Source organism: Crocodylus porosus, unplaced genomic scaffold (genome assembly GCF_001723895.1).
Source record: "Crocodylus porosus isolate Cpor-Errol unplaced genomic scaffold, CroPor_comp1, whole genome shotgun sequence".
Taxonomy (NCBI): domain Eukaryota; kingdom Metazoa; phylum Chordata; order Crocodylia; family Crocodylidae; genus Crocodylus; species Crocodylus porosus.
The window spans coordinates 99,062,370-99,083,156 of NW_017728931.1; positions in this window are offsets into that span (position 1 = coordinate 99,062,370).

Below are 20,787 nucleotides of genomic sequence, written 5' to 3' on the forward strand. Positions count from 1 at the left end.
ATTTTGTTTTGTGAAAAGGAGACTAAGACGGGATAGAGGGGAAATGTAAAGAAATTATTGCTATTTTCTAATATCTGAATGGCTGCCATAAAAAAGAAAACAACAACTGTTCTTCTTTGCCACAGACAGCATGACACAAAGCAACCAGTTTAAACTGTAGCTAAACAGATTTGAATTCTCTCTCATCAAAAGCCCTCCCTTACTTAATTATATCTCTAAAACAAACCTCCCTTGTTATAAGAACCATAGAATAATGAAACAGCTGCCCAAGGAAGTTGTGGAATCTCCTGTATCGGAGGCTTTCAAGAGCAAACTGGATAAGCATTTGTCTGAGGTGGTACAGGAATACTGCATCCTATTTTCATTCAGAACATTGGATTCCATGACCTTTGAGGTCCCTTTCATCTCTATGATTCTTTGACTCTAATAGGTGGGATTAGATGTATGAACATTCTTTATGTTGAAAGAGGGGCCATCCTAAAGGTCACTGAGATCAAGGGAAAGCTTTCTATGCCCATAAAGGACTTTGAATATTAATTGGAGTTTTTGTTGAGTGAGACAGAGTTCCATTGAGGGTGCGGCTTGTTGTTGCTTGTTTTTATTGTGGGCAAAATCAATAAATTGCTTTTACAATTTGATTATCTAGAGAAGTTGTGGAATCTCCATCTCTGAAGGTTTTTAAGACCCGGCTAAACAAAACTTTGGCCAGGATGGTATAGTTGGAGATGGTCCTGCTTGAGAAGGAGGTTGGACTAGATGACCACTTAAGATTCCATCCAACCCTATTTTTCTATGATTCTATGATCTGAATTCATTGAGATTTACCATTTGGTAATACTTATTTTCTGTTGGAGAATCCCATAGTTGTCAGGCAGGTATCTAGAAAGCTTTCTCTTCCCCAAATTTGATTTACTTTTTTGAGGTTGTTGCATCAGGAACACATAGTGGTGCTTGAGATAACTTTGAGGGATGTATGTAGTAGCTGTGTTGGTCTTAGACAAAAATAAACCCAAAACTCTAGAACTCTTGGTTCAGAGATGAGACCTTTTATTAGACCAACTAAGAAATCAGGAAAAAAATGATCTTTGTCTGCAAGCTTTTGGGCACACCCTTCCCAAGGCTCAGGGAAAATTAAAGATGGTAAAAAGTCCCCATAGGTAAAAAATAAACTTAATTTTTGCACAGAGGAAGCTGAAAGTGGAAGTCGATTTCTCTGAGTCTTCTGAGGTAATTTTGCACACTTACCAGCTCCTTAGAACTGGGCTTACCAACCGGTAAAAGCAGTGGGCTGAAATAATGCCACTCACTCCATGGAGACTGGCATGGCTGACCCAGCCACTGCTGCCTGTGTGGCAGAATCCCCCGAGAAGCAACATCCCCCATTCTCCCAACTGCCAAAACACTGCTGGCTTTGTGGGCCAAATAAAACAAAAAAACAAACTACTCTGCAGGGTGGATCTAGTCCAACCCCTTACTTAAAGGGCCTGAAAGTGAACACCAAATCCTTAAAACCATGAAGGTTTTAATGAGGAGCTAATATAGAAAACAAGACTGGATTACTGCTAATATTACTGAATTAGAGAGCAACTGCCTTTTGAACTATTTCATATCTTGTAATTTCATTTATGTGTTCTCGAAAGATAAAACACTAGTTTGTGTCCCATAATTCACTTTCACATCTCACAATATCAGTTTTGATTATCTGGTAAATAAAGCTTCCACCACCTCATGAGGTTTAGAACTTATTTGTATTCTCATTTTATTGGTGGAAAAGATGAGATAGAGTTAAATGTCTGATTTTGGGGGAAGGAGAGTTCTAAATGGTCATTAGTTCTTCAGGTTTCAACCAATTCCCTCTATTTGTGGGAAAAGACTCAACACTTCTGAAAATTAGACCCCATATATGTCAGAATAACCCAAAATAAAGTACAATTTTTAAATACATATTTTTATATATATATATAGGTTGAGGTGATTTACCCAGAAACACAGCACTAGAGCCAGGATCATAACCCTTAACTTCTGACTTGCAGTCCTGTGTTTTGATCAGAAGACCATCCTTCTTCTGCACCTAGAATGACTTCTTAAATTGCATTTAGGCACAAAATTAAAGGTTTCACTAGCCTTTGCTGCATTACAATGCTCTTGTGGAAGTTTTTTTTAATGCTTTTTTTTAGAGTAAATGAACACAAAGTTCTATAAATAGCCTTTAAATTACTGTCGCTATCACATACATTGTGGAGGACACTAAATCTCCTGGGAGTTTGAGCTGTGTTAATTAAATCCAAAAAACCTCCATAAGGTCCAAAGCATGCTTAATGAATTAACATGGAAGCCCCGTTGAGCAGAAAAGCCTTTTAAACTAGTGAAACAAATCAACTCACATTTTATTATTATCCACTTAACAAATTAAATCTGTCACTTTATATCATATGAAACCACAGTTTTTCATAAATGCTAATTAAAACCATTAAAAATGGAAATCTTTTTCCAAGGGGCTCAGGCAAAGTATGAATATTGATGCAAAGAGATAGGCCTGTTTGTCCTTATGAATGAAAGGGAGAACTTCTATTACAGCAATCTGTACTGGAAAAAAAATCTTCTGGGAATAAGCATCGAAGCCTAAATAAATCTGAGATGTAGAAAAAGGATTCAGAAGATGTTACTTAAAGGAAAGTCCAATTGCCATTTCAATGAAATAATATAACTGGTTTTGAAAGCTGCAATCAGACTTAAACCATCAAAGCTTAAAGACAAGCTCTAAGTGAAAAAGAACCATTCCATTCATCTCATTTGGAGCCTGACTCGTGGTTTTTTAATTCTAGGTTTTAGCAAAACAGTTACTCCACATAAGTAAGCATTTTTGGCTTAGGTAAGAGCTGAGTCTCCTAAGAGTGGCAAAAGGAACCCAGAAATAATTTGGATTTCATAAGCAAGATACACACTTTGACAACCCTTTTTTTAAAAAGACCCCAAATCAAACCCTGTTTAAGAGATACAGTAAGGAATAGATGCAGATAGGTTCTGGCAAATTTTCTGCAAAGAAATTCCGAGCAGAATGATCATTTATTATGAAGAAACAAAACAAAATGCACAATCTAAAAATCCATGAGACACACCTATAGAACTGTTTAAGGAGCCACACAATCTCCTTATTTTAAATATAGCCTTTTACCCCTTCCTCATGAATCTTTTGTACCATTTCAATGAGGACATCTCTTTTTTCCAGACTGCAAACTCTGTAGGACAGCTCACTTTCAGAAACTTCAAAACTAATGTTAAATATCAGAACCTTTGACTTTCAGAGCTACATTTCCCATTTTTCAGCCAGGACTCTTGGAAACTTCAGAGTATGCTCAAAAGGTAGCCTTAGTAATGTGCAATGATATAAGAAATATAAGATGTACAATAGCATACATTCACAACTTTGACTGTAAGTTTTACTTAGGAAATTTTGCTAGATGACAACCAGTAGCAAACAAAATAGCATGGTTTTAACAAAGTGATGCATTCAGATACACACTGAATTTTCTCTCTCCCAAGTATTCTAAATATATGAAGTCAGACCCAAAGCAGTGTTTCAGAGCTGTCCAATGCAATTGTTGTTTACATTTATGTTGTCACATGATACGCTATAATTTTCTTGAGCAGAGATTATAAAAATAGTACATTTCATGGTATTTTATTATTTCAAGTAAATACAACATGAGTGTGAGTCACTCTCACATGATTTATAAGGGACACACAGGGAGGAAAACCCCCCACACACAACTTCTAAGAGACTACAGGGTATGCTCAGGGTCAGGTGAAGAAAAAATAACACCAATTTGGAATTCAAATAAAGGAAACAAAAAGGGCAGTTCAAAGTCACATCCAATCAGGTTTTCAAATTAGCTCAACATTCAAGAGGCAAGATGTAGAAAAAGGATTCAGAAGATGTTACTTAAAGGAAAGTCCAATTGCCATTTCAATGAAATAATATAACTGGTTTTGAAAGCTGCAATCAGACTTAAACCATCAAAGCTTAAAGACAAGCTCTAAGTGAAAAAGAACCATTCCATTCATCTCATTTGGAGCCTGACTCATGGTTTTTTAATTCTAGGTTTTAGCAAAACAGTTACTCCACATAAGTAAGCATTTTTGGCTTAGGTAAGAGCTGAGTCTCCTAAGAGTGGCAAAAGGAACCCAGAAATAATTTGGATTTCATAAGCAATATACACACTTTGACAACCTTTTTTTTAAAAAGACCCCAAATCAAACCCTGGGGAATATTTTTTACTGGACCAGCTGTACAGTTGGGAGGCATACAAAAGAGCTTTTGGGTACTACTGTGCTCTTCTGCAAGTCTCAGGTCTTCCTCAGGAGACCCAAGGACAGGCACAACAGTATCCAAAAGCTTGTCTGTGTCCCTCCCAACTATACAGTTGGTCCAATAAAAGATATTGCCCACAAAAATCCTTGCCTCTTATATTTTTCCCACACCATCATGGCTACAAGAATACTTGAGTGTTCAGAGAGTTTTGCTCTTCATCACTTCTTATGGGATTTTTCTCTTGACAGAATAAATTCCCTCCAGTGAAACCTCCCATTTTCTCCAACCCACCCCTAACACATGGAATGAGGAAAGCATGTTAATAGTCTCTACAATTTCTTTGACCTAACGACATTCATTGCCAGGAAAGGAAGAAGTGAAGAAGTATGTTTGGAATTAAAGTCAACCAATATAAAGCATGCATCATTTTTGTTTTTTTCCCCACAAATGTCTTATGACAGAGGTGTGTTGTAAGAACATAGATTCTCTGATTTTTATATCTAAAAATATGTGGTGACATTTGAAAGAGGAAGTGTGTGGCTGTGGGACACACTGTGCATAATTTCAGCAATATCATATTACACAAATAAAAATGTTATTAAGATAACTAAACAATCACTGTTACATATGCTGATAAACATTTCCAGCAGTTGCGTATTTACAGAACATCAAACATTTTATGAAGAGTCAGGCCCAGATTAGAATATAGTTTGTCATGCTGTGCCCCTTACCTTACTTCTTGAGTAGCCCACTGAAGTTAGGCTGACAACGTGGCAGTAAGGTTCTACTCAATGTAAGCAAGCTCATTGTTACATTAAGTTTTTTCAAAAATAGCTTGTCCCTTGATTATTTTCCAATAGCATGAGCAAAAGGATTTATAAATATATATTTCCATTCTTGTGGGTGTCTTTTGCAAGAAAATTACTGTCACAGACCTTATAAATAGAACAAATCAAGCAGTAATTGCTGCATTTTTATCTTAGTCAGATGTTGTGAAGATAAATGATTAATGAACAGTACTAAATACCTGTGGTGTCTGTCTTACTATAGACAATTATTTCTTAAATGATATAATTTAATGTTAATGGAACTGTAGTTAAAAAAAATCTTGATTAGTATTTTAAGAACAAGGCACGGTCCTCAAAGCTGGGTAAGTCCCCAAGTCTTCAAACACTTTCATGAACTTTTTCATCATTTTTTACTACCTCTGAAATCAACCTCCACCTTAACTCTCCCAAATACTCCAAACCAATTGGCTCCTGCTCCAAATACTGAGATTCTGAATTTCCTAAGCTATACTTGGCAGCTCCTATGCTCCATTACATCTGATATTTTATATTTCTTTCCCATTGATCATATTACCCTGTTTCCATGTTACTTCTGATATCCAATATCCTTCCTTGGAGACCCTGCACAAAGCCTCCAACATCTCCTTTTCCTTATAGACATGTCACTCATGACCAGAAATTCTATGCATGGCAGGGATCAAGAACCAGGGCTACTATCTCACAAATCTCACACTCTCCATAATTTCTCCATTTTCCCTATCATTTATGCCAGATCTTATTTGTTTCTCAGCAAGTGATATGATTGGATAGTAGGATCCTTTTACTACTATATGACTTTGACAATGTGCTCCATCAGGATAATGGAATGCACCTAACAATGCACTTAGGGGCTGATCCAAAAAAAACTAAAGCTAATAGCAGTTTTTCCATTTTGGCTGGGCATTGGATCATATCCTTACCTTCCAAGTGCATGCATTTCTTGAAAGCTTTTCCATCCTTGTACACTGCTAATCCCCTCACTGTATTTAGTATCAAGTTTTGTCCACTAATGCTGAATTTCTTGTTGAAAGTGTTGGCTTTCGAAAAAAATTAAGCTTTGCCTTAGTTGGGTAGAAGCAATGTTCCAGTGGAAGAGTAAAAGGCAGGGGCAGATAAGCCATGATGTTCAGTAAAAGTACTATTTCAGTATTTTTCTGTGATTGGCTGTTAGCACTGACCCCATGAATTTATTTTCCCGTCTGTAGTGATGTACCGATCTGAATAAGCATGAAGCAGTACAGCCTTGTTAACACAGTGCTCACCTGGGCTAATTTGCGAATATATTTTAGCTTGGCCAGTGTGCCACACTAACTAGTTTGTTCAGAACTAGCTCAGATATCCTGACCATACTGTGCTGTATAGACACACTCTGGACATTCTCATCCAAGAACACACATTCATCTACCATCTCTGTACTTATAATGCACAGCCTTACCTCCCTACTCCTCATCTAACTCCATCACAAACTAAAACCTCACCCTGCCTCTGACATTTTCTCAGGGATATCTAGCTGTCGTCTCACACACAGCATGGCTAGAATCTAGTTCTTTGCCATGCCCACCATGCCCTCAAATCTACCTTCTTTCTTTCTTGACAAATACCACCACCTTACCTATCACTCAGAGCCAGAAGCACACCATCTCATCCATCTGTATCCACCTGTTGGTCTTGTCTTACAATTAAATTTTAAGCTTTTTGGGTCAGGGATTTTCTTTTTGTTCTATATGCAGTCCTTAGCTCAACGGGATCTTGACCCATGACTACAGCTCATAAGTTCTGTAATTAACAACAGCTCTCTGTTCAAATTGTACATGGGACATAGCCCATGTGAACAATTTCCAGAATGGTAGATAGTGTTAAATTTCTTTTGCACAGTTTCTTTAAACTGGGCTAGTTTTGTGTAAAATTGCAAACAGCAAAAACAAGGTTTCAAATGTTCCTTTTTTAAAGAGCATCTATGGCATCTATGTATGTGAAAACATTAGGGTTATAGAAGGAAGAGGAGTTATACCCCTAACCCAGTTGCTATTCAGATTAATGGAAAACCACTTTTTAAAAAAAAATCACTTAATGTTTACAGATTATATTCTAAATCATAAGTGAAATTGTTAATAGCTTAACTCAGTTATGCCCAACCTTTTTGTCCATGAGGCCAGATGGGCAGTGCCCAGTCTCTCCATGGGCTCGATCTGGCTGGTGAACCCAATCTGGTGCCTCAGGCATGCACAGGGGAACCCTGTCTGGCTGTGTGGAGGGACTGGAGGAGCAGCCTGGCCCCAATAAAGTCATGTGAGGAAAAGGAGCTTCACCCAGCCCAGCAGTGAGGAAGTGGACATGACCCAGTTGTAATCCAGTTTATGGGAGAGAGAACATGGCCCAAACCCAACCTGGCCAGGTGGGGGGAAAGGAGGCATGGCCACAACCTCTGTGGGGAACGGAGGTGTGGCCCAGCCCCATCTTAGCTGGGCAGAGGGAAGGGGGGGTGCTCTGGCTCTGCGGGGACTGGGAGGGGGCATGACCAGCCCCAGACCAGCTGTGCAGGGGGAGGGGGCATGACCCAGCCCCACAGAGATAAGGGGACACAAGCTAGTTCTAATCTGGCCACATGGAAGGGTGGGGGGGAAGTCAGTGCCCGGCTCTGACTCACCACATAGGGTTTGGGATTTTGGCAGTGGGGAGAGTGATGGTATTAACTGCCACTGCTTCCCTGCTGCCAAATTTCCCTGTGGGGAGGCCTGCAAGCCAGATTTGAAGGCTCTGCAGAGTGTATTTGGACCACAGCCCAGAGGTTGAGCAACACTGGCTTAGCTGGTTAACAATTTTCAGTTGTTCACTGTGTTGAAAAACAAACAAAAAGTTTCAACTTAAATTTTCAGTGAAGTTTGTGCCTGACTTGAAATATCAAAACCCCAAAAGCTGAATGTATATTATATTAAAAGGTTTCAATAAAAATGGTTGTAAGTAGACATTTTTATTTTTCAGCAAAGCAAACATTTTAATGCAATTGGTTTCAAATAAAAAAAAATACATTTTTCATTAAAAAAAGATTTTAGTGGGAAATCTTGCAAAAAGAATTATAAAATATCCCTTCAAAATTAACCACACATTTCCCTCACAAATCTAATTCTTACAGTTTAGGATGATACCTGGGTATTTTATGGAAAGTGCTATCCAACAATTAATATCTAAGCCCCCAGATGATACTAAGGTGATCAGGACAGCCAACATGGATTTGTCAAAGTCATCACCATACTGACCAACCTGATTTCCTTCTACAACAAGGAGGCAGGTTTTGTGGATAGGGAAAGAACAGTGGATGTGAAATACTTCAGTTTTTGGAAGGCTTTCAATGTTGTCTCAATAGTAAGCTAAGGAAATATTGTTTAAAATGAAACTTCTGTTAAGGTAGATGTATAACTGATTGAATAACTGTGTTCAAAGTGTAGTTATCAATGGCTCACTGTATAACTGAGAGGAGGTATTGAGTGGAGTTCCCCCAGGGTCTGTCCTGGGTCCAGTACTATGTAGTCAGAGTACTATGGAGCAGATCTTCATCGTGGAGAAGATCTTTCTAAGCACTTGGAGGAAAAGAAGGTGATTAGAAACAGTCAGCATGGGTGCACCAAGGGCAAGTCATACTTGACTCACCTGATTGTCTTCTATGATGAGATGACTGGGTCTGTGGATATGAGGAGACCAGTGGATATGGTTTACACTGATTTTAGCAAGGCTTTTGATACAGCCTCCCACTACATTCTTGCAAGCAAGCTAAGGAAGTGCAAGCTGAAGAAATGGACTGTAAGGTAGATAGAAAACTGGCTGGAGCATCAGGCTCAGAGGGTAATAATCAACAGCTCAATGTCTTGGTGGCAGCTGGTATCAAGTGGAGTGCCCCAGGGGTCAGTCTGGAGGCCAGTTTTGTTCAATGTCTTCAACAACGGCCTGGAAGAGGACACCCTCATCCAGTTTGCAGATGACACCAAGCTAGGGGGAGTAGTAGATATACTAGAGAGTAGGGTCAGGGTTCCGAGTGACCTAGACAAATTGAAGGATTGGGCCAAGGAATCTCATAAGGTTCAACAAGGACAAGTGCAAAGTCCTAAACTTAGGATGGAACAATCCCATGCACCAGTACAAGACAGGGGCTGACTGGCTCGGCAGCAGCTCTGCAGAAAAGGACCTGGGGGTTACAGTGGACAATAAGCTGAATATGAGCCAGCAGTGTTCCCTTGTTGCCAAGAAGGCTAACAGCATACTGGGCTGCATTGGTAGGTGTATTGCCAGCAGGTCAAGGGAAGTGATTATTCCTCTCTATTCAGCACTGGTGAGGCCACATCCGGAGTACTATGTTCAGGTTTGGGCTCCCCACTACTGAAAGGATGTGAACAAATTGGAGAGAGTCCAGTGGAGGGCAACAAAAATGGTAAGAGAGCTAGGATACATGAGTTCTGAGGACAGGCTGAGGGACCTGGGCTTATTTAGTCTAGAGAAGAGAAGACAGAGAGGAGATTTTTAAGACATGGCTAGACAAAGCTTTGACTGGGATGATCTAGTTGGGGATGGTCCTGCTTTGAGCAGGGGGTTGGACTAGATGACTTCCTGAGGATGGTGGTAGACTATCCTCTGTGGTTGCAGGGGTCAAGATGACAAGTAGCAAATCTCAAATTGCAACAACAGAAATTCAGGTGGCATATCAGGAATAACTTTCTAAATCTTACACTGCTTAAACATTACCCAGAGAGACTCTACCCTTAGAAGTTTTTAGGAGTAGGTTATCTGGGAATGCTTATCTGGGATGATTTAGTCAAGGATGAGTCTGCTTTGAACAGAAGATTGGATTAGATGACCACCTGAAGTCCCTTCCAACCTCTTCTTTCTATGATTCTATTAGACTCAGATTCTATTAAACTCCACCAGATTCAGAAGAATGTGAAAGGAGGAAGTATATGTTCCAATATAACTGGTTTTCATTGTATTCTCCTTCTGGAATAGTTTGTCTTAATTCCTGCACTTAATTTTTTGTTTCTTGCAGTGTCCCCATCACATTCACCTCTTTGCAACCAATTATATATCAGCTAAGGAAACATACATATACCTGAGTGGGTGTACATAGAAATTGGATTCTTTAGTTATGTAGAGGTGGTTCCAGAGGATTTAAAATACACTGTTATTATTAGACCAACATGTGCTACATGCTCTAGGAAAGTAACTACAGTGCAATCACTGCAAAGGAACAAATTACTATGTGAAATAGAAAAAACAATATTTGGTTTGGGTGTAAGATTCTGGCACATTGTGGTAAACTGTTGAATGTATATTTTCTTAGTCAATAAACTGCACTTGGGCTCCATCAAAATTCCTCATCACTTAACAAATTTTTCAGCTTCATCAGAAATGCAGAATCAAAACCTGTTCTTTGTTGCTGTTATAGTTCTTTTTGTAATTAGCATTTAGACCACTATGAGACTGCTTTAACCAGGATAAATTACTAGAAATCATGACAATTATGATCTGAATTTCAAAATTTTTAAAGAAAAGAAAAATGTGTTCTCTTTCCCCCCCTTCTCTCATACAGCAGGAAAAGTCCAGGTTCCTTTTCCTCAAGCCTTTCAAAACAGAAGCAGGTTGGTTCTACTGAACAACAGAACAGGCTGGAAGCAAGGAAGCTGCCCAGTTTTCCTAATCTGCTCAAATTCCCTTCACATTAACACGCTGGAATGGGCCCAGATGATCTAGGGCTGGAAGATCTGGCACTTTCCTGCGCCCTCGCTCCTTCTGAAATGGTTTGCCACACAAAGAAGAGTTTCTATAAGCTTCAAGAGAGGAGGATTGCCTTCTTATTACCATGCACCAACCCCAGCTACTCAAGTCAGGAACTGAGCTCTGGATTAGTCCCCACCTGATTTGCATGCTCTGACCATATTAAGAAGTGATGGAGGAGTCTGGTCCAAGCTTAACTCCAAGTTAAAACCTACTATTTTGAAATCCACACACATCTAAGGGACTCTCTATTAGCATACTTTACAAAGAATCACAAAATATAGATTCCCAGGCTTATTTCCTTTTCATTCTGAATTGTTTAGACCTAAAGGTCCAGAGTCAGCCCTAGCGTGTTCTAAATCAGAGTGCTAAAAATATCGCCAGAATCATGTACAAAAGTTTGCTCATATCTGAACTCCAGCCAGCACCCATATGAGTTTGTAAGATACTACTTTTTTAAAAAAAAGCAGAAACAGAAGAATGAACCTGAAAAAAGAATACTAAAGAATAAATATTAACCATGCCATCTGCTTAGTATCAGCATCACATCATCACAATTTAGAACATATAGTAAAATAGTGCACCAATGGAATTTTTAGGTCTAATACTGAATTCCATAGCACATGCATAAACACTTTTGTGTTATTGTTACACCTCTCCCTCAAATACAAACCTAGCTTTACTATTTTGCCAACATGATAAATCTTGGTTTAAATTAAGATTCTAAGATTTAAGTAGCCATGGGATATCAAAAGTGAGCGCCACCAGTTTGGAATTTCTAGGTACCATTTTAATTCAGAAAAATAATTGAAAAATATTTTAATGCTCACTTCTTGCATGTTCTAGTGAGCTAATGCTCACTTCTTGTAATGTTGTGAAGTTTGTTTCTTTGATGGGTCATAAAAGTTCCTGTAGTAGTTATTGTTTTCTGCTGTGCTTTTATTCCTTGTAAAATGATTCAGAAAAATATTACCTTCAATATTGCCGTAGGTATATTATCTGGGAGTCATATTTTCTCTATTAGCTTTTCAAATATAGTATAGCTTTCATTCAGCTTTAAATGAGCAGCAGAGTCTTCCTCTAAGGCAAGGTCAGCTATATAAACCAAATTTGCTTCCTCTTTTTCACAGAAGATTCATTTTGCATTTATTACACTAAACTCTTAAACTGAATGACTAATATTACAGCATCACTGTTTTAAATACTCACAGGCAAACTGAGTAATTTTAACACATTTCTACAAGAATAGCAGGTTCTTTTTAAAAACATCTGCTCTGCAAAGTAATTCCACTGAAGCTATCTTCCCCATTATTCTTTCCCCAACAAACATCCCATGTTATAGAATAAGTATGTTTTATTATTGTATTTTTCTAATCTTGAAAGTTAAATAATAATGCAAAGGAGTACTTACCTTTGCTATCCAAGAGTGTTGATACAAATTTAACATATGTAACTTTTAACATTTTACATACCAGTTCAATTTTAAGTATAGAGACCTTATATTAAATCAAAAATATTTCAATATGAACTTTTATGTAATTTTAAAAGGAGACAAGATGTTGAGTGTAATTCCATTAAATTGTGACAGTGGTTGAAAGCACATAACAGTATACATCTTTCAAGGTCTGAGAAAGGTGCCAAATAGTTACTCCTGGTATTTTTGATGTTGAAACATGTTTGGAACTAATTCAACTGATATTTTTCCTTGTTTAGTCAGGAACTAGTGAAATAAATTCTATGTCTTACACCTCATGACTTCATTAGTTCTTGTTCTATGATATATATGAAATGACATCCATGAAGAGAGAAAGGGATTTTTTATTTGCTAAAGATTTACAAAGCATAAATTCAATCCTCTCTTTTCTAAAATGTTACAATTAAGAACTACTGTTAAGGGTCTTGCCTTCCAAGCGCCTACCTGCAAACTGAATTCAAATGTCAAGACTGAATCTTGCCAAAAATTGTTTTTAAATTTCCCCACATCATTAATTGCCAAATTATTGTGCAAGTTTGCTGCTGATTTGTTGTTGACCACCACAAACAAGCCTGGTTCATAATTTCAATGAGCTATCAGATAGGCCACAAATAGAAGCCATTAGCATCATGCAATAGCATTTGAATAATCTGAACTCCCTTCCACTAGGGCTGAGAATTCATTGAAGGACAACTACTTGTATATGGATATAAATAATAACATGAGAAATACATCGATATTCCTATAAAAGATTAACTTCTATCCACAATTAATCCCCCGCACTTTTGCAAATTTTAATTGACTGAAATTCCTCGAGTAAATACCTCTCCTCTCCACTTGCCCAAATACACACACACTATTAATTATAAGATGTAATTGCTTTTTGGTATAAAGAAACTTTTAAGGAAAGCATCTTTGAAGGTATGTTCTTTGAAAATATATTACCAGCTTTGACTCTTAAGGTGACAGTCTTCACAACATATATGCTATGTTGTGACACGGGAGTAAATGGTAGAAAGAGAAAGAGTTACCATTAATAGATTTCTTCTCAGTAATATATTTACCTGTTTTCTTGGTCACTTGATCTTACTCCTTTTGACATTGATAATAAAATTCCCCTTGACTTATTAAATGCCAAGTCTCCTGACAATCTTGTTTGTCTCTTTAGAATGGGTTGATTCTCATAGCAATCAAGCTGGAAAAGGAAGAAAGGAGACCTTACTGATGTTATGTTTGTTATCTGTTTAGTTGTAGGACGTTTTTATATACTTCCCTACTCTACATTCGGGTACTTCCTCTTTATTGAACCTGAGTAATTTTTAAACTAATAGCAGTCTAGTTCTTGTTAGAAACTCCCAAGAGGTGCTGTTGTGGTGAATGCTGGAGTTTAACTGCTGAGTCACTGTGTCATCTGACCGTATCATACATGACTTGAATTTTGATTCTAAATTTACTGAATCATATCAACAAATTAAAATCACAAGACAAGACAGCCATAACTTTGTAAACTCTTCTTTGTCAAAGATCCCTATATGGGCATAAGTACTGCAAGATACTTAGAACTTCAGGAACATAGCTCCAAACTGTTCAGAAAGGTGACTCCTCACTCAATAGGGTACATTTCATTGCTACCCTGGTAGTATCCTTCAAGTTCCTAAGAAAAAAAGATTCTTGTATTTAAAATAATAATAAACAATACAGAAATTCTTGATACTCAGAGAATTCAAAGCAGCCCCAAAACAGGAGAACACCAAAGTGATGTCAAAATACTGTGATTTCATTAGAGGCATGCCCAAAAAATTGACTTATGCAAGCTAGACCAACTGTATGATAATGGTAGAGTGTAAGAGGAGATGAAAATCATAAGAAGATAATAATTGCCAGAATAATAAAATAACTGGAACATGCACTGCATACAGCCCCAAGAAACAAGTGCGAGGGAGCAAGGGACAAAAAACAGAATGGTGGAAATCAGATTAAAAAACCCTTTGGGCTAGGGACAGACATTCAAAAAGCCCATGCCTCAATGGATTCAATCTTTTCAGGTTAATCTAACCTGCAGAGATTGAACTGATTTGCAAGTGACTACACATTCACTTTTGATTCAGGAAATGCAGGCACATACCTGCACTGGCTCAGGCTAGAAGTCGGGGGGCACTACAGCAGCCCTCCCTTCCCTTCCACAATGCTAAGCTAGCATTGCCAGGGGTGTGGCCAGGCCCAGGCACGATGTGATGATTAGGGAGGCGCTTAAACCCCCACCCTGGCCTGCACAGTTCCCAGCTGAGGTATGCCTGAAGGGGGAGGAGGAAGCAGCCTTCACCAGGCTTTTCCCTGCTTACTGCTCAAAGGGCAGGAGTGTTGCCAAACCCAGGCCCCAGGCTAGCACTCTGATGCAAAGAGGAGGTGGGGGGGAGGGAAGACTTGTCATAGAATGTCTCATCATAGAAAAGTATGAGTAAGCACAACAGAATCTCTCCAAGTTCATTTATACTTTTGATGTGTTGTGTGTACATTTCTTATTTATTGGTAAAATTGTCAATTTTGAGCACTACTGACTTCACTAGAGTTAGTCCAATGCTAAGAATTTATAAGTACATTATACAAACTTTTTAAAACCTATTTTCAATAATTTTATAAGAAGGCAAATACAGTCATAGAAATACAACTGGCTAAAGAAAGTTATAACCATAGAAATGTAGGACAGGAAGGATTCTCAAGAAATCATTTAGTTCAGTCCCCTGCACTAAGGATGTAACAAATATATCTAGACCATCCAAATCAAATGACTACCTAACTTGCTCTTAAAATGGGGGGGGAAGAGATCCTCTATCTTATTCCCTCTTCAGTGAAAGAGATCCTCTAAGTATCTTATTTCTGTGTCTCAGCACCAAAGCAGTTAGCATTGATTGTTAGAAGAAAAAAAAAATTAAAACCTACTTTGGAATAAAATTAACTCCAGAGATTTTTACCGGTGACTATTAAGAACAAATGATAACTCCCCACTTTTTGACAAACTTTTACATATTGGAAGACCATTATCAAATCTCCCTTAACAACCCCCTCCTCCCCACCCCACCCCCAGTCTTCTGTGTTCTAGAAGAAACAACTAAATAATATAGCTCCTTCCATCTTTTATCATAAGTCGTGTTTTCTAAACTTATTCTTGTTGCTTTCTTCTGGATTCTCACCCAGTTATGTATCTCTTTTAAAAAATGTGATGCTTAATATTACAGATGAGACCTCACTAGCACAAGCAGAGCACAATCATTACTCCTACATCTTACATAGGACACTCAGGTTAATGCATCCCACCATGATACTTGCCCTTTTTTCCCACAAATAGAATCACATAATTAATTCATATTTAATTTGATCCATTGTAAATCCACAAATCCTTTCCTGTAGCAGTCTTGCCAAACAGTTTTTCCTCACTTTGTTTCTGTTCATTTGATGTTTCCTACGTAAGTACAGTATTTGCATACGTCTTCATTGAATCTCACCTTGTTGATTTCAGACCACTTCTCTAATTTATCAAGATCATTTCAAATTCTGCTCTAAAAGCTTTTGCAACTTCTTCCAGTTTGCTGTCATCCATGGACTTTTAAGTGTACTTTTTATTCATCATCTAGGTGATTAATAAAAATATTCCATGCAACAGATTCTAGGCTAGAGCCCTGTAGAATCCTACTTGAAATACCCTTTTCTTTTAACATAGAATATCTTACGATAATTTCTAAGATTAAGTTCACATGGTTATTTGCCCATTTTATAGAAATTTCATGTACATAATATTTCCTTAGCTTATTTATGAGAATGTCATATAGAAGTATCAAAAGTTTTACTGAAGTCAAAATATATCTACTTTTTTCCCCATTGTCTAATAAACCAGTTATCATAAAAAAAAAATAATAATAATGTTTGTCAAACCAATCTCAGGTTTTATTTGGGTGGGGGGTTTAATGCTTTATTTTCTAGGTACTTAGAGAATGACTTGCTTACTGGAAAGATTCAGGAGAAAATTACAAAAAGTTAGGTTAGATGCTCAATAATGTCCTGGATCCTTCCTCCTCTTACCTTAAAAAATGTAAGTATAGGTACTATGTCCACCTTTTTTTAGTTTTCAGGGACATCATCTGTCCTCCACAATCTTTCAAGAAGAAATGCCAAAAAACTACAGCATTCTGAAAGAAAATCTTGTAAATTATCTTCAACTACCTAGTATAAGTAGTCAATTACAAAAATGAAATATAGATTTAGTGGTATTTAAGCACTAAGCATCAGGATTTGAGACCATACACATTAAGTAGGATCGAGTTATGTCTAGTAAGGCTTGGAAAATATTTGAAGAACCTTCTGATTGCTTTGTTTTGTTCAGTACCAATTGTCCTTGTAGCTGGAGTTCATGCGAAGCAGGCTTAACAAACTAAGCATCATTTTTAATCAAGTTTTTATGGTAGTGAACAATATTCCCCATTCATTTTTGAAGTAACAAATTTCTTTTCTGGAGATTGATCACTATAGACCATAAGGTCTATGGTCTCATGACCTCTTAAGTAGATTAACATATGTTTTATATAGGGGATGTCCCTGAAGTGTATGACCGATCTCCCCTCTGCAGTTTCTCCTGGTTGCCTATTACCAACACGTGAACTAGATATTAACGCCCTTTTGTGCAGGGAGGGATAAGACAAACCATAACCATCATATATCCAGTTCCAGCAACTTTCTCAGGCCAATTTTGTGCCAGTGCTAGTCTCAGTAGAATTTAAAGTATCTTAAGAGTAAAGCTGATCAAAGAATATTCATTTACCTCTGTATCTAATCACATGACCTATGGATTGAATTATACCAGTAAGCCATGTCACAAACATAATTTTTCTCCCTATGCTAAGTAACAATAGAACAAAAAATATCATGTTCTAACAATACACCATTGTTTTCTGCCCATAAATTAAAACAGGACATGAGTTATAGGGATGAGCACTGCATGGCAGCCTGTGTATTTTTTCAATTCCGGCTACCAGCATATATATGTTCTCAGGCTAGGATTTGCCAGCTGACTGTTTTTCCCCGCAGTCCCTGAACAACTGCATGCCATTAGGCAATTTGTCCAACCTAATTAAGTCATTACCTGAATCACACACATCACAAACCTTGCTTGGACTTTGTTTGAATGCAGTTTGAGTGAGAGGAAAATACTGAGGAATAAGCTAAATTGAAGAAATGTAGTTCTTCATGCAGTCTGAGCACAGTGGTCATTTTTATTTCCCGTAGGAGTGAATTTCATGTGCCAGGTCCACCTCCTATGAAAGGTCCATCACATACCCTGAGGAGACTTAGGAACAGGATTGCCTCCGCAGAACTCAGCAGGCCATAATCACAGCAGCAGAGTCAGTGTCCCAAGCAGTTAAGGTCAATCTGACAGAAGACTTTGAATATCAGGAAATGACCATGATCAGGAGCCTGTATTTCAGGGAGCCTGTGTAGAGAGCACAGCACTTGAAGGATGATACAACTCATTATGAGTTGTATCATTTAGCAAATGTACCCCTGCATTTTATACCAACAGGAGCTTTTGAGAATGAATAGCTTTACTAAGCTGCAATCAACCACTAGAGGGTGCAGTAGAGTCACTAGAGGGAGCACAATGTAGCTACAATTATTACCAACTTTGCTTCTTTTCAAACTTTTTCCTACAAATGCCATATACGTGTGTGTGTTTGTGTGTGTTGATGAGAGATAGCCGTGTAGAAAGTTAAAAAGTGTAGTAATGAGATATGTATAGAGGGAGAAACAAACAAAATACCCAAAACTGGAACCCAGGATAATTGGATTCCTGAAGTTCAAAAGCAGGAATTGTTTTAACTTTGCACAAAAAGTGTCTTTCACCAGCAGGGTGAAACTCTAAATGGCTAAGATTTGTCAGCTCCAGACTGGCTATTCTGATCAGTAAGAAAGAGTGCGTTAAACTAAACTGGACAGTCAAGACACCATTCTAGGATTTGGGAATATGCCTGTAAACTACTTCTCTCATGCTCCTGAGGAGCATGGGTCTTGAGCATGCACTACCCACTCACATACACCACACCTGAAGATGAGGTTGCGGAGCCATCCTGAGGCTCCACTACTCTCAAGATCTATTTCCACCCTGCCTAAGAAGGGACAGGGGGATACATTCTGCATGGCTTCACTACCACAGTTCTGGGTTTGGGGTCTTTGAGTGCAAGGAGATGGGCAGGATATGCTCAAGAGTAATGCAACCCAGGAGTACTAGAGAAACAGAATGGGACACACTCTGGGACACTTGAGTTCAGCAACACACATCCAAGGCAATGGAGCTAGCCAGAAGGCTATTAGCTTACCTGCAGCAGGACTCTCCTTTAGAAAGTATTCAATGGAGTGTACTGAGCCTAGGTCTCTCACATCTGAGGACTATTTGCTATTTTGGATCCTCTTTCTATGAAAAAGTTCAAAAGGTCTTGTCTTTTCCCCTCGGTGCAGAATGGCAACAAAACCATTGTCTACATAACTTTCTACAGGAATAGCAAAGCCACACATTGCATCCATCATCCCAAACGAGATTGTTTTGGGGTTTTTTTGATGAAAGGTGCAATTTCCAATACATAAATGAAAAAATATGCTTGTAACTTCTCTTTTTACTTTTGCATTTGAAGTAGTCACTTATTTTTAGCACCTCAAAGCTGCTCTTGTCCAACTTCTGTTTCCATATTAGCCAGATTTCACAGGAATGAAGGGGTATTTATTTCCTAAGCTGATTATCCTTTGCTCAGATGCAAGGGCTTTAAATTGCTTTTAAAAAGGATTAATTTTATGGCATTCTTGAGACCAAGGTGTAGTTATTCCAAGAAGAATAGAAGAAAAGATAACATTCCATCTTCTACTTATACAAGACCAAATTCCACCAATTTTCTCCTATTAGACCTTATAGTCTATACCAGGGGTGGGCAATTATTTTGAGTGGAGGGTCGCTTACTGAGTTTTGGCAAGCCATCGAGGGCCGCATGACAGGCAGCCAGGGACAGATAAAAATTAATTTTCTAAATTTTTTAGGGGCCCCACAGTCTGGATAGAATGGCCTGGCAGGCCGCATCCGGCCCACAGGCCATATTTCACCCTGGTCTACAGTAAGTCAACAACAAAGCGTCTAGGCCTTTGTGCATTAACAGCCTTAAAAGTCTTACCAAACATATGTTTTAGGACTTATCCTCAGAAGAATGTATATATAAAATAGCCAAAAGTATAAGTAATGTTACAAAATATCAAATCGTGTTTTTAAAATGCCAGGTATAAAAAAATTCTAAAAATAAATAATAATACAATACACCTGCAAAGAAACAACAATAATTATTATATTTTAAAAATTAAAATATTTCCCAAATGAAGAAAACCTCAGTGAATTTCTATTTAGCCCAGAAGAAAATGGGTCTTTAAACCGAACTGGGGCCTCTACTTGTTATTTTAATACAAACAACAAGAGAGAGATTAATAAGGAAATGAGTCTTCAGAACCAATAACAATAGCAATTAATTATTTTAAGAAAAATAATACTTCAGGGACCCATGAGGTGGCAGCAAACTTCTGTAGCAGGAGCTTTTATAGCAGGAACAGCAACACCCTTCTGCTATAGTCTTGCCTGCTATATTCTTGCAAAGAAACATTACAGTTTGATATACGTAACTCTACATTAGGGACAAAAATACCCCTCACTGCAACCACCATTTAACCAGCTGGGTAATTTCTTATAAACAAAGCAACACCCAGTGCCAGATTCCCATCTCATTAACAATTTCACTGGTCCCATTTCTAGAGCAATATATACATGCTCTCCCTACTGAACTGATGAAAAATAAACAGCACTGACTCTACAACAGTTCCCTTTAAAAATGCCATAAAATCCACTTTTCTTAAAGACAAGTATTGTTTTAGTTTCTTTTAGAAATCTTTTTTGTACACAGCTGTAAAACCTATTACCCTCCTAAAGCTAATTTACTGCTGTTGAACCATATCTATTTTTCTAGTGCACAGCCAGTAATCATCAAAAGACTAGAGAGATTCACAAAGGATGGCTCCATTAGGGAACACAGCATATGGAGGAGCAGTGATCTGGAAGGCTCCCTTGCCAGGTCTGAAGGGTTTTTACCACCAATCATAAGTATCTAACTTCCATTACACCTGTTGCAGGCTAAGGTTTATTTGATGGTTTGATACGTGTACTGCCTGCTGGAATTTAGAGCCAGCAGGAACAGATCTAGGATTTACTAAAGAGGAATGCAGGACATGCCCCTCAGGCCTTAGGGCGATGAGGATGAGGTGTGACTGGAGGCCCTGGGCCAGTGATGAACACCATATGAAGGGTGAGAGAATCTGCCCCCTGCTGCCACTGCTGTCCC